The following is a 10,552-nucleotide window of genomic DNA, read 5'->3' on the forward strand; positions in this document are numbered from 1 at the left end:
TAAAATACTATATAAATATATATATATAAATTTTTTCATATAAACAACGTTATAACATTCTCGTCGTCTCTTTCCTTCTTCTTCCTCTGGCCACCGTGCAACTCATGACCAGGTAAAGTGCGACAGTTCTTTGTTTAAGATGGTTTCTCATAAAACCAGTAGGGGGCGCCTTAGGAAGCGCAACTATTTACAGGGAATTTGGCCGTTCTCAGTCCCCGGCCAGGTAAAGGGAAAGGGGTGGCTGCTCACAGTCCTCAGCCTGGTTTGGATAGGGGGCACACGGGTTAAACTGTTCACTGGTCCCAACGGGGACTAAACTACACAGCAGCCACGGTTACTTGGGTACCCCGACGGGTAACTATTTACAGTCTTTCGTACTACCGCTCTCAATCGTAGTACCTCCTAGCCTTGAACCCATCCGGGTCTTCTGGCTCTTCCTCCCTACACCGCAACTCCTCCTCCGTCAGGCGGTGTACGTGGAGGGCGTACGGTCCCTTGGCACACTTGTGCCGGGTGAACGTGACCTCGTCACCGACGTAAAGGTCACGGCCTTTGTGACCCTCCGGCAAGTGGGACTCGACGTCCCGTCGGGTAACGAAGACGTCCCCCATGGTGTTGCGGTCCTTTATGAAGCCCCACCCATGCTGCGCGTTGAACTTTATGACCGTCCCGATGGTACGGGGACGATCCGCTGCACGGGGGTCCCTCCTGGTCCGGCTCTTTTGCTCCGCGCTTCGGGTCTGGGCCCATTGCTCTCTGACCCGCCTCTCCTCCCGCTCCTTGGCGAATTGAGCGAGCTGCTGACGGCAGATTTCGTTGCGCTCTTCTGCGGCCGCCCGGCTCTTTTCGGTGAACCCCATTAAATCATCTCCCTTGGGGTCCCACGCAAATTGAGCCTCTTCCAGGGGAGGCGAGACCCGAGTCACGGGCTGTGGAGCCGGAATCAGGGGCTCACACAAGGGACCTAGTTTCTTTTGCCGCTCCAGCTCCAAGAATTCTTCGGGCCAGATGAAAGGCCGCCCGTCCGGCCATGTGTGCTGGCTGAAGGGGTCCTCTCCCAGATGTGGCACCCTTGGTTTCACGGGTGCAGGCGCGATGGTGGGAGCGCCCAGGTTACCCAGGCCTTGCGGCCAGGCCGGGGGCATCTGGAAGGTTATGGGCACCGTTAGCACGGCGGCGCCCTGGGCTACCTGGCCTTGCGACCAGGCCGGAGGCTCCGCGGATGTAGATGGCGCTGTTTGTGACGCGGCGCCCTGAAACGCTAGGCCTTGCGACCAGGCCGGGGACTCCGCGGAGGTAGATGGCGCTGTTGGTGACGCGGCGCCCTGAAACGCTAGGCCTTGCGACCAGGCCGGGGGCTCTTCCTGCTTCGTCACGCTCCGGGTCACGACGCGTGACGTCACAGGGGTCGCGACGGCGGCTTCCGGTCGGGGCCTAGTCGGTGGCGGTGTCATGGCGGTCTCGGGCACGGCAGGGGGACCTTCGGGCTCTGCGACGGGGAGCTGGGGCAGGTAAGCGGTCTTCCGGTATGGGGTATAGGCGTCCCCCTTACCTGCTGCCATGCGTCTTGCTCCCTCCTCTGCGCCGTCTCCGGCCTTGGGTCCTCCCGCGCCATCCTTGGAGGCGGTCGGCTTCTTCTTCCAGGGCAGCGTGCTCTGCGGACGGGTCTTAGTTGGCTGGGCCATCTCCCGGCTCCACTCCGCCAGGATTTCACGCTGCACCCGGGCCATCCTCCTTGCGAGACTCTCCAGGGCATTTTGTGCGCACTCCCGGTCTCGGGGGAGCTGCGCCAGGATCTCCGCTAAGCCTAGCGGGGTGGTGGACTCTAACAGGCTCCTGACCATCGGGTCGGTGCTGCACTGTTCTTCTCCTGGCAGGCTCCTGGCCAGCGGGCCGGTGCTGCTCTGCTCTCCTCCTTCTTCCTTTTGCAGGCTCCTGGCCATCGGGCCGGTGCTGCTCTGCCGCCGCTCCATTCCTGGGTCAACTCTTCCTCTACTCGACTCCGGGTGCTCTCTCTCCATACTCCTTAACTCCGGGTGTGCTTGCTCCAGACTGCTCCAGGCGACACCCATCGTTGCTCTTTTGTTTGGTCTCCTCCTACTTCGAGGGCGGTCCCGGGGCAACTCGGTGACTGTCAGCTCCAGGGGCAGTTCTTTCACGCTGACAGACACCTCTAGCATCACAGTCTCTGTTGGTGGGGGCGGTTTCCACCTTTGGCGCCATTTTCGGTCCCGGCCCACGATGGGAAGTGTCCTCCTGCCCTCCTTTGGCACGCCCATAATGGCGTCCGCTGCTCTTCCAAGGCGGGAAAAAGCTGGAATTGGCGGGAACTGTCTCCCAGTGGCGGGAAACTCGGCAGATGGCGGGAACAAGTTGGAAATGGCGGACAACCGGCGGGAAACGACTGGTGATGGAGTCCGATGGCGTGGACCCTCCGGAACCGGCAGGAAACTTCTCTTTGAGGTAACGGTGTTCTTTCCCTCAGGCACGCAGTACCCGGTTGTTGCGGGCACGTAATCCTGCCGACTACGCCAAAGTTGACGCGCCCCCTGGGACATATTCCTTGTGAGGGGAATACCCGGCACCGGATCAGATGGGGGTTGTAGTCTCCGAGCGGCTGTGACCCGGCCCGTGCCCAGGGTGTCAAACTCAGGGTTATGTGACAGTCCTACAGATGTTGTAATGTTCTTCATGTCGACTACGCCACCCGTTGTGTTGCGGTCACTGTGGCCGCCGCTGCAGCAGGGTCCGCTGAGGCTGATTGTGTGGTGCAGCTTGGTAGGATAACCCCCAACGGGAGGGGTATAGCCTCAGGGGGACAGGTGTAGAGGATGGGGGTTGTGGTGGTGCAGTGCAGACGGCAATTGAAGACAGAGTCGGGTTATGCAGTTTAGGGTATTTTACTCACTGCTGCTGTTCCTGGTCACTCCAGCTTCAAGTGACCACCCGAGCCGTGCTGCGTCCACCAGGTCCTGGATCCAGCCAACCCCCAAGCAAGTCCGGAGCGTGGCCCTGAGCTCTCCCTCTGTCCTTTCTTCCGCCGTCCCCACTAGTGATCCACCTAGGTCCAGCTCCCTCGGGCCTTCTGTTGGGCAACCCTTGGCCTTAGGTTCCCTGACCCTCCATGTGGTATGCCTTCAGGGTGGATGTAGTGGGTGGCCGTGGCAGATGCTGCCCACAGCCTCCGGTCTCTGGCTAGGGATGTGTTTTCTGCCCCCACCAGTTTGGGTTCCGGTACCCTTGTGCTGACTCCTCACCCGGTGCTCTAATTTGGGTTCTTGGGTCCCTTCTGTTTTCCCCCTCTGGGTCCTTCTTCACTGCTCCTCTCTCTCTTTCTTTCTTCAGGGCTGCTCTTCCTTCAGCTGTTCCTCTCTGCCGACTTGTTCTCTGTCACTCACTGACAGGCTCCTCTACAACTGACCCTGATTCTAGTTGGTGCCCTCCTTATATAGCCCTCTATGTGTGAGCTCAGGTGACCAGCACCCAATGAGCTCCTAGCTCTACCCAGACTGCTCCCCCTATCTGCCCCTACACTACAGGGATATACCAACCCCCTCCCACTCCAGCCAGGGACAGACACGGTCGTACCTGCACATTTCTAAGTGGGAGTACCGTCGGCCTGCCCCCCGGAAATGGGATGTATGTAGTGCATGCAGTCTAACTGAGCTCAGTCCCACACTCCATCCTTACCCGGGAGTGGAATATCACACCTCTGGCTGAGGTGCAATACTCCTGTAGCAGCCGGATCCTCAGGGTGCTACATATGCACAGTGTAGACAGAAAGCTGTAAATCAGTGGTGCAGGCAGGGCTGTGGAGTCGGTAAGCCAAACCTCCGACTCCTCAATTTCCATGACACCGACTCCAACTCTGACTCCAACACCCTCATACATGGCTCATGTTTAAGAGATAAATTTACTGTAGCACAGATTCATCTCAGCTAAAAGTCTAGACCCTTAGATCAAGAATAGGACAGACATTTATAGGACATTTCATAACTTTCCCAAATCCTTATGAAATAATATTCTCCACAAACTGCATTGAACTACTACACCCAATTTGTTATATATTTTAGGAGTCGGAGTCGGTCCATTTTATCACGACTCCGACTCCACAGCTCTGGGTGCAGGTGGGGTTAGACTGAGCTCATACAATATGGGAGAAGACAATCAGAGCTCACCAGAAGTAAGAAGTATCTTGGTATATTTATTTGTCTTATTAGTCACACCAAACGAAGCAGCACAATAACAGGAAATGGTCGGCACCTGCATGCACCCACGCTCTCCTGTAACAGGTCAGCTGCTATTTTTTAGCCAACAAAAATACCAAGACCCTTATGGTGAGTGTCATCTTTCTTCTCCCATATTGTATTACTGGGCCATTTACTATTGTCACTGAGCATCATCTATGTAATTACCTGACAGAGGCCATAATGATAATTGATCAGTGTCATATATACTCAAGCCGTTACAGTAGTAGCCTAACCAGTGTCTACACATACTTACATATATATATTGTAAGGCAGTGCTAGTCATCACGCTGGGGGACCCTCGCTTCACCGGGTCAATTAAAGCACACATGCAACGTTTTCCAGTAACATGAAATCCAGCAGTTTATTACACTTCATAACTGCTTATCACACAGTCCATCTCAGTGGCTCACTGGCATGTTTACACACATAACATCCAAGAGCCTTTCAAGTGGCAGACAGGCCCACTTGGCTCCAGTTACAGCCTTCAGCCAAGTAACTATATCAATGTCCATATAACGCACCACTTTTACCTTTTGCCGGGTCTAGCGGTTTCCATCAGATTTGTTCTGCCACAGCTGTGGCTTTACGGCTTCCCAGATGGGGGTCTCCAGCCCTCTTACCTTCCAAGGCTACTGGCATCTCTTTGCACACACAAGGAAACCAGCCTCTGCCTTTCAGGACTCTTGTCTTCCAAGCCTCTTGCCCTCCAAGGCTACTGGCATCTCTTATACACAAGGATCCTGCCTTTGCCTTTCAGGCTTCACCCGGCTTCACTAGGCCTCACACTCTAATGGTGTCCCACACACGGGGAACAGGCCTCATGCCTTTCACACCCTGTTTCAAAAGCACCAAGATTTATATATCCTCCAGTGCACACAGGTCCTGTGCTGATGTCACAATCATGTGATCAGTCCTTCTGTGTGCACAGGACCTGTGATGATGTCACAGTCATGTGATCAGTCACCTGAGGGAGAGGTACATGGTCAGCCAGAACACACCCTGGACCATTACAGTAATGCCGCAAGCCGCTGCATTACATATCCCCCCTCTGTTCAAACTTGTGGGGTTGAACACATAATATACACAATCACATTATAACCCACAGTTCACACAGAGACCAAGTACTTGACAATTGCGCTGCTCAGCCCCTGGAACACTAATCATCAACATTAGCCCATTCCTTAGGGACCTACCTTCTGTCATTGTCACTGCCTTCGTCAAGTCAAATTTCTGGGTCGTAACCTTGTCAGACCTCCCCCGCTCCCAATGGTCAGTCGTAACCTTGTCAGACCTCCCCCCGCTCCCAGCGGTCAGTCGTAACCTTGTCAGACCTTCCCCACTCCCAGCGGTCGGTCGTAACCTTGTCAGACCTCCCCCGCTCCCAGCGGTCAATACAGCAGTGTGACTCACATACCCTGGTATCTAAGGTCCGGTTCGACTCCCTACTGTCCCGTACTCTATTGGGTCGTTTGTATGGGCCACTCAGACCTGAGTTACTGGAAGTCTCACTACCTCTAAACCCACGCCCACTATCCTCAGGACATCTTGGAAAGTCTCTAACTTCTACTGTAGCCGTTCTATTATTTGAAGGGTCCTTTCTCTGTCTGGTCTCACAATTTCTAGACGGCTGCCATCTTCTGCTGCTCAGGCGATTCTGTCTTTCCACTCGCAGTCTAGCGAGATTCAACTGTTCTACCTCTCGCAGGTAGGTCACTCGGTACTCCAACAGTATGCGAATATATAAAAGACTTTCTTCTGTTCCTACAGCGGAGAATGACACCATGCCGTCTTCATCTGGTACCGAGTCCTGTCGATCACGTGGACTGCTTACTTTCATCACACCGGACTTCTTTACCATCATCTGCATGGCTCGGCCATTTCCCACAATGAGCTTTCTTACCAGAGCATGAGGCACCCGGATGACCTCTTCATGCAGACTTTGAGCTTTACTCATAAGCTCCAGTTGTCTAATGGCTTGTTTCGTCTTCAACCGGACAAACCGCTTTGTGCGAATACATCGCCAGTGCATGTTACTTAGGATAGCCACCCTCTTCATTGTGACTTCGGTTGTGGACAGGACCAACAGCTGTTTAGCTTCTGAGGTCGAGTATACCTTACAGGCTCCCATGGCCTTCTTAAACTCTTCATGCACGGACTCACTGGTGCATTCTTCTCTCAAATCCTCGGGTACATCTATGAGGCACTTGTACCGAGACATTTCTGTTTCACCAGTGGTTTTCAGTCGATCAACCGGCTCAGGTTTCAGGGGGAACTGACTTTCAGCTTCTTCACCCTGTATGCTTCCCCTGAGCTGACTCACAGCTACAAATTCAAGAATTTTCGTCTTGACCTCTTCTTCCTCTAGCTCAGCCACTCGCCTCTCTGCAACCAATCTCTGAAGCTCTTCCGGCTTCAACTGCTCCTTTATCAGCAGAATTTTCTCAGAGCTCTCTGTCTCCAATGCGCCCACTCGGCTCTCGACAGCCAGTCTCTCAAGCTTCTCTTGCTTCCAATGGGCTTGTAGCAACTCCTTGAGTTCCTTGATCTTGGCTCTCACATCCACCGAATCACCCAAGCTCGCATTATCTGAAGAGGCATTTGCTTCATACCTCCCTTCTTCGATGGACTCCTCCATCTTTTTCCGCTCAGCTTCCATCTTGCTGATTCTTTCCTTAAGGCACGTCTCTGCCCTCTGGAGATTATCAGAGAACGTCTGCAGCTCCTTCACCTGAGCTACCAGACCTAGGGTCTTTCTGCGGAGATCATCATTTTCATCACGGGTGTCCTGTAGAGTGGTCTCAACCACTTGGCGCATGTGCTCTGCATCAGCCTTATCCTCCTCTAGTTTTTTCTTAACCTTGAGGAGATCCTCATAGTCTCTCTTAATTTGTTGCAGTTCCTTACTGAGTTCACTACACTCCTTCTTGGATTCACACAGCTTCTGGTTGAACTGTTCGCGCAGTCGTTCTAGGTTTTGATCACGTCCAGAAACTTCATCCTGCAGCGCCTCTTTTAGGGCAGACAGCTCCCTATCCTTCTGGTGTAGACCCTAATCCAGCTTTTGCTTCACTTGCCTCAGCTCTAACCATACCAGGGAGAAGCGATCTTTCACCTCTCACAACTCATCTTCACACTCCGCTTTGTCAAGCTCCAATTGAGAAACCTCCTCTTTATTTCTCTGAAACCTTTCTTTCCATTTGTTGATTTCCTCGCGGCTTTCTTCCAGTTCTCGCTGCAAGTTCCTTACAACCTTGTTTATTTTCTGCTGTTCAGACTCCAGGCTCAGCTGGTCTGAGGACACGTTCTCCAGGTTTTCCCTTCGTTGCAGCATGTCACGCTGACACTGCTGCCTGATAGGCTCCAGCTCTTGGTCATGACTGGCCGCCTCCTCTTTCAGGGCTGTCGGATCCTGATCCTTCTGTCTCAGTACTGTATCGGAGGTTGCTACTGGCAACGTCACCTCCTCTTCTTCTAAAAGAGGATCCAAACTCGGAATAAAGGCACACAGCCTTGCATTTTCTTTATTTGCCCTTTCAGCAAAATCTACAGGAGCAACTTTTTTGTGGCCTTTGTGCCATCGACGACGAGAGTGGGACTCTCTCCCCTCATCTAGCCCCTCCTGACTGAACTCTCTTTCTACTTTCATAGTGTCACCGTCAGTTGTGGGGTCTGTGTCACTCCCCATGGAGTTGTGGGCCAACAAGTCACCTCCCACCTTGACGTCAACCCCTTCTACTGAAGCTACCCCGTTATCAATGGTTAAATTGTCATTTTTAGGCGGTACCAACCCACAACCAGTAACAAATTTTAGTTTTCTATACTCCATGCTCTTTTGAAAATCCGCCCCTTTTTGAAACTCCCCCCCTTTTTGGACACCCACACCTGTAGGGGGATTTTTACAAAAAAAATCAGCAATAGTCTTAGGACCCAATTCACAACATCTCTTACCACCTCCCCGGGCACTCTGGGACAATAATGGCGCCCCAGAAGAACTCACATAATGGTCCGTTGTCGCCTTTCTGTAAAGGGCCAACAGCTCCTGCCCTTCCTGCACCATGACCTGCTGTCGTTTCTCAAATGCCTGCGGCTGCGATTTTAACAGGCACTTTAATTGCTCAATAGCTTCAGTCTCATTTGCTGCTCCCTTCACAGCCATCTTTATCTGTTCCTGCATTGCTTCAGGACACTCCATTTCGCTCCAAACCATTTGCAGACGGTCATCTAACCCCTTCTCCATTCCGTCTAGAGGTACTGAACCATTCATGGTCATCACGGTACACTGTTCACACTAGACACTTCACACTGCTCTCCCCGGAAAATTTTCATGGTCCTGCTGAGCCACAGCAAACCAGGTTTGAGTGCGAGGACAATTTTTGTAACCCTGCCGAGTTACAGCCAGATGCTTTAATCTTCGTGACCCCGCCCAGCCACAGCAAACCAGGTTTGAGTGCGAGGACAATTTTTGTAACCCCGCTGAATTACAACAAGATGCTTTAATCTTCGTGACCCAGCCGAGCCACAACAAGATGCTTGTATCCACACTCGTCGTCCTGTGCCGTTACCCCTAGCAACCGGGCTGCAGTTGCCCCTAGCAACCGGGCTGCAGTTGCCGCATTCTCCAACCACATGTAAGGCAGCGCTAGTCATCACGCTGGGGGACACTCGCTTCAGCGGGTCAATTAAAGCACATATGCAACGTTTTCCAGTAACATGAAATCCAGCAGTTTATTACACTTCATAACTGCTTATCACACAGTCCATCTCAGTGGCTCACCGGCATGTTTACACACATAACAACCAAGAGCCTTTCAAGTGGCAGCCAGGTCCACTTGGCTCCAGTTACAGCCTTCAGCAAAGTAACTATATTAATGTCCATATAACGCACCGCTTTTACCTTTTGCCGGGTCTAGCAGATTCCATCAGATTTGTTCTGCCACAGCTGTGGCTTTAAGGCTTCCCAAGCCCTGATCTCAATACTATGGAAAATTTATGGGCAAAGCTGAAAAGGCAGGTGCAGGCAAAGCGACCTACAAACCTTGATCAGTTACACCAGTTTTGTCAGGAGCAGTGATGAGTGAGCATGCTCGCTACTGCTCGGTGCTCGCCCGAGCATCTCGGCAGTTTTGTCTGCTGTTGCTGTTAGATATTTCTAGAAATAGGCCCAGGTCTCAGGGGCCAGGAATAATTTTTTGGGGCATCTTAATCCTCATTATTTGCTTAAAAAGCAATCCAGAGAACACCGTTGTTCTGCGCCATTTGCGTGTTGGCACTGCAGAATACAGCCAGTTCCTTTCCATATTACAGCGCTAAAAATCCAGCTATTTAAAACTGTGGTTTGTCCGTCACACGGATCACATATAATTGTGCTGACAATACTGCCATTTCTGGCCTCCATTAAAATTTTGTTTCAGTGTGTCAGGGAAGAAATTGACAACAGTTTGCTGTTCAAAATAGTTAACTACATGCCAGGTATTTAAAACTGTGTTTTCTCCGTCACACGGATCACATATACGTTTTCAGACAATACTGCCATTTCTGGCCTCCATTAAAAATTTGTTTCAGTCTGTCAGTGAAGCAATTTACAACAGTTTGCTGTTAAAAATAGTTACCTACAGGCCAGGTATTTAAAACTGTGGTTTCTCCGTCACACGGATTACATAAAACTTCGCTCCAAATTCAGCCATTTGTAGTGAGTGTGGAAGTGTGGCGCCCCTGAGGGTTCAGTCGCCACAGCGGTACTGCACTTCACCCAGAGGTATGGCATCTCCTTCTCTCAGGTAAGGATGGAGTGCTGCCCGGGACCCTAACACCTGCACCCAACACTACACTACTCCAGACCATCTGGAAGGGCAATATGCACTGCTTTCTGCTGCCCCTGGCTGGAGTGGGGGGGACCAAACTGATGGGGAACCATGTAGTGGGTGTGGGTGGAGGACGCAGATCAGGGGAGCACTTGAAGAAGAGGCATATATATATAGGGAAGCCATATTTTTAGAGAGTTGAACGAAGAGAGAGGGAGTGTGAGGACGTCGGGAGCGGAGGCTTTTCAGGAGCTCCACTCGGGAGGCAGGTCTGGCCTGTCATGGCCAAGACTGAGAGAGGAGTGGGAGCAAGAGAGAAAGGCTCCAGGAGCAAAAGGGGTCCCACTGGGTACGGTGAGTGCCGGACCGTCACCCGTATGCCCGAATCTGCCAGGCGGTAGAGGGATCAGGCCACAAGAAGGAAACCGGTCCCTGGGCTAGCCAAGTTACTTTAAGTCTCAGCTAGAAAACCGGAGGCTTCTGCACTTTCAAGGTGCAGTT

This window comes from Phyllobates terribilis, unplaced genomic scaffold (assembly GCF_046119375.1).
Source record: "Phyllobates terribilis strain yellow unplaced genomic scaffold, ASM4611937v1 Scaffold_745__1_contigs__length_728145, whole genome shotgun sequence".
Classification (NCBI taxonomy): domain Eukaryota; kingdom Metazoa; phylum Chordata; class Amphibia; order Anura; family Dendrobatidae; genus Phyllobates; species Phyllobates terribilis.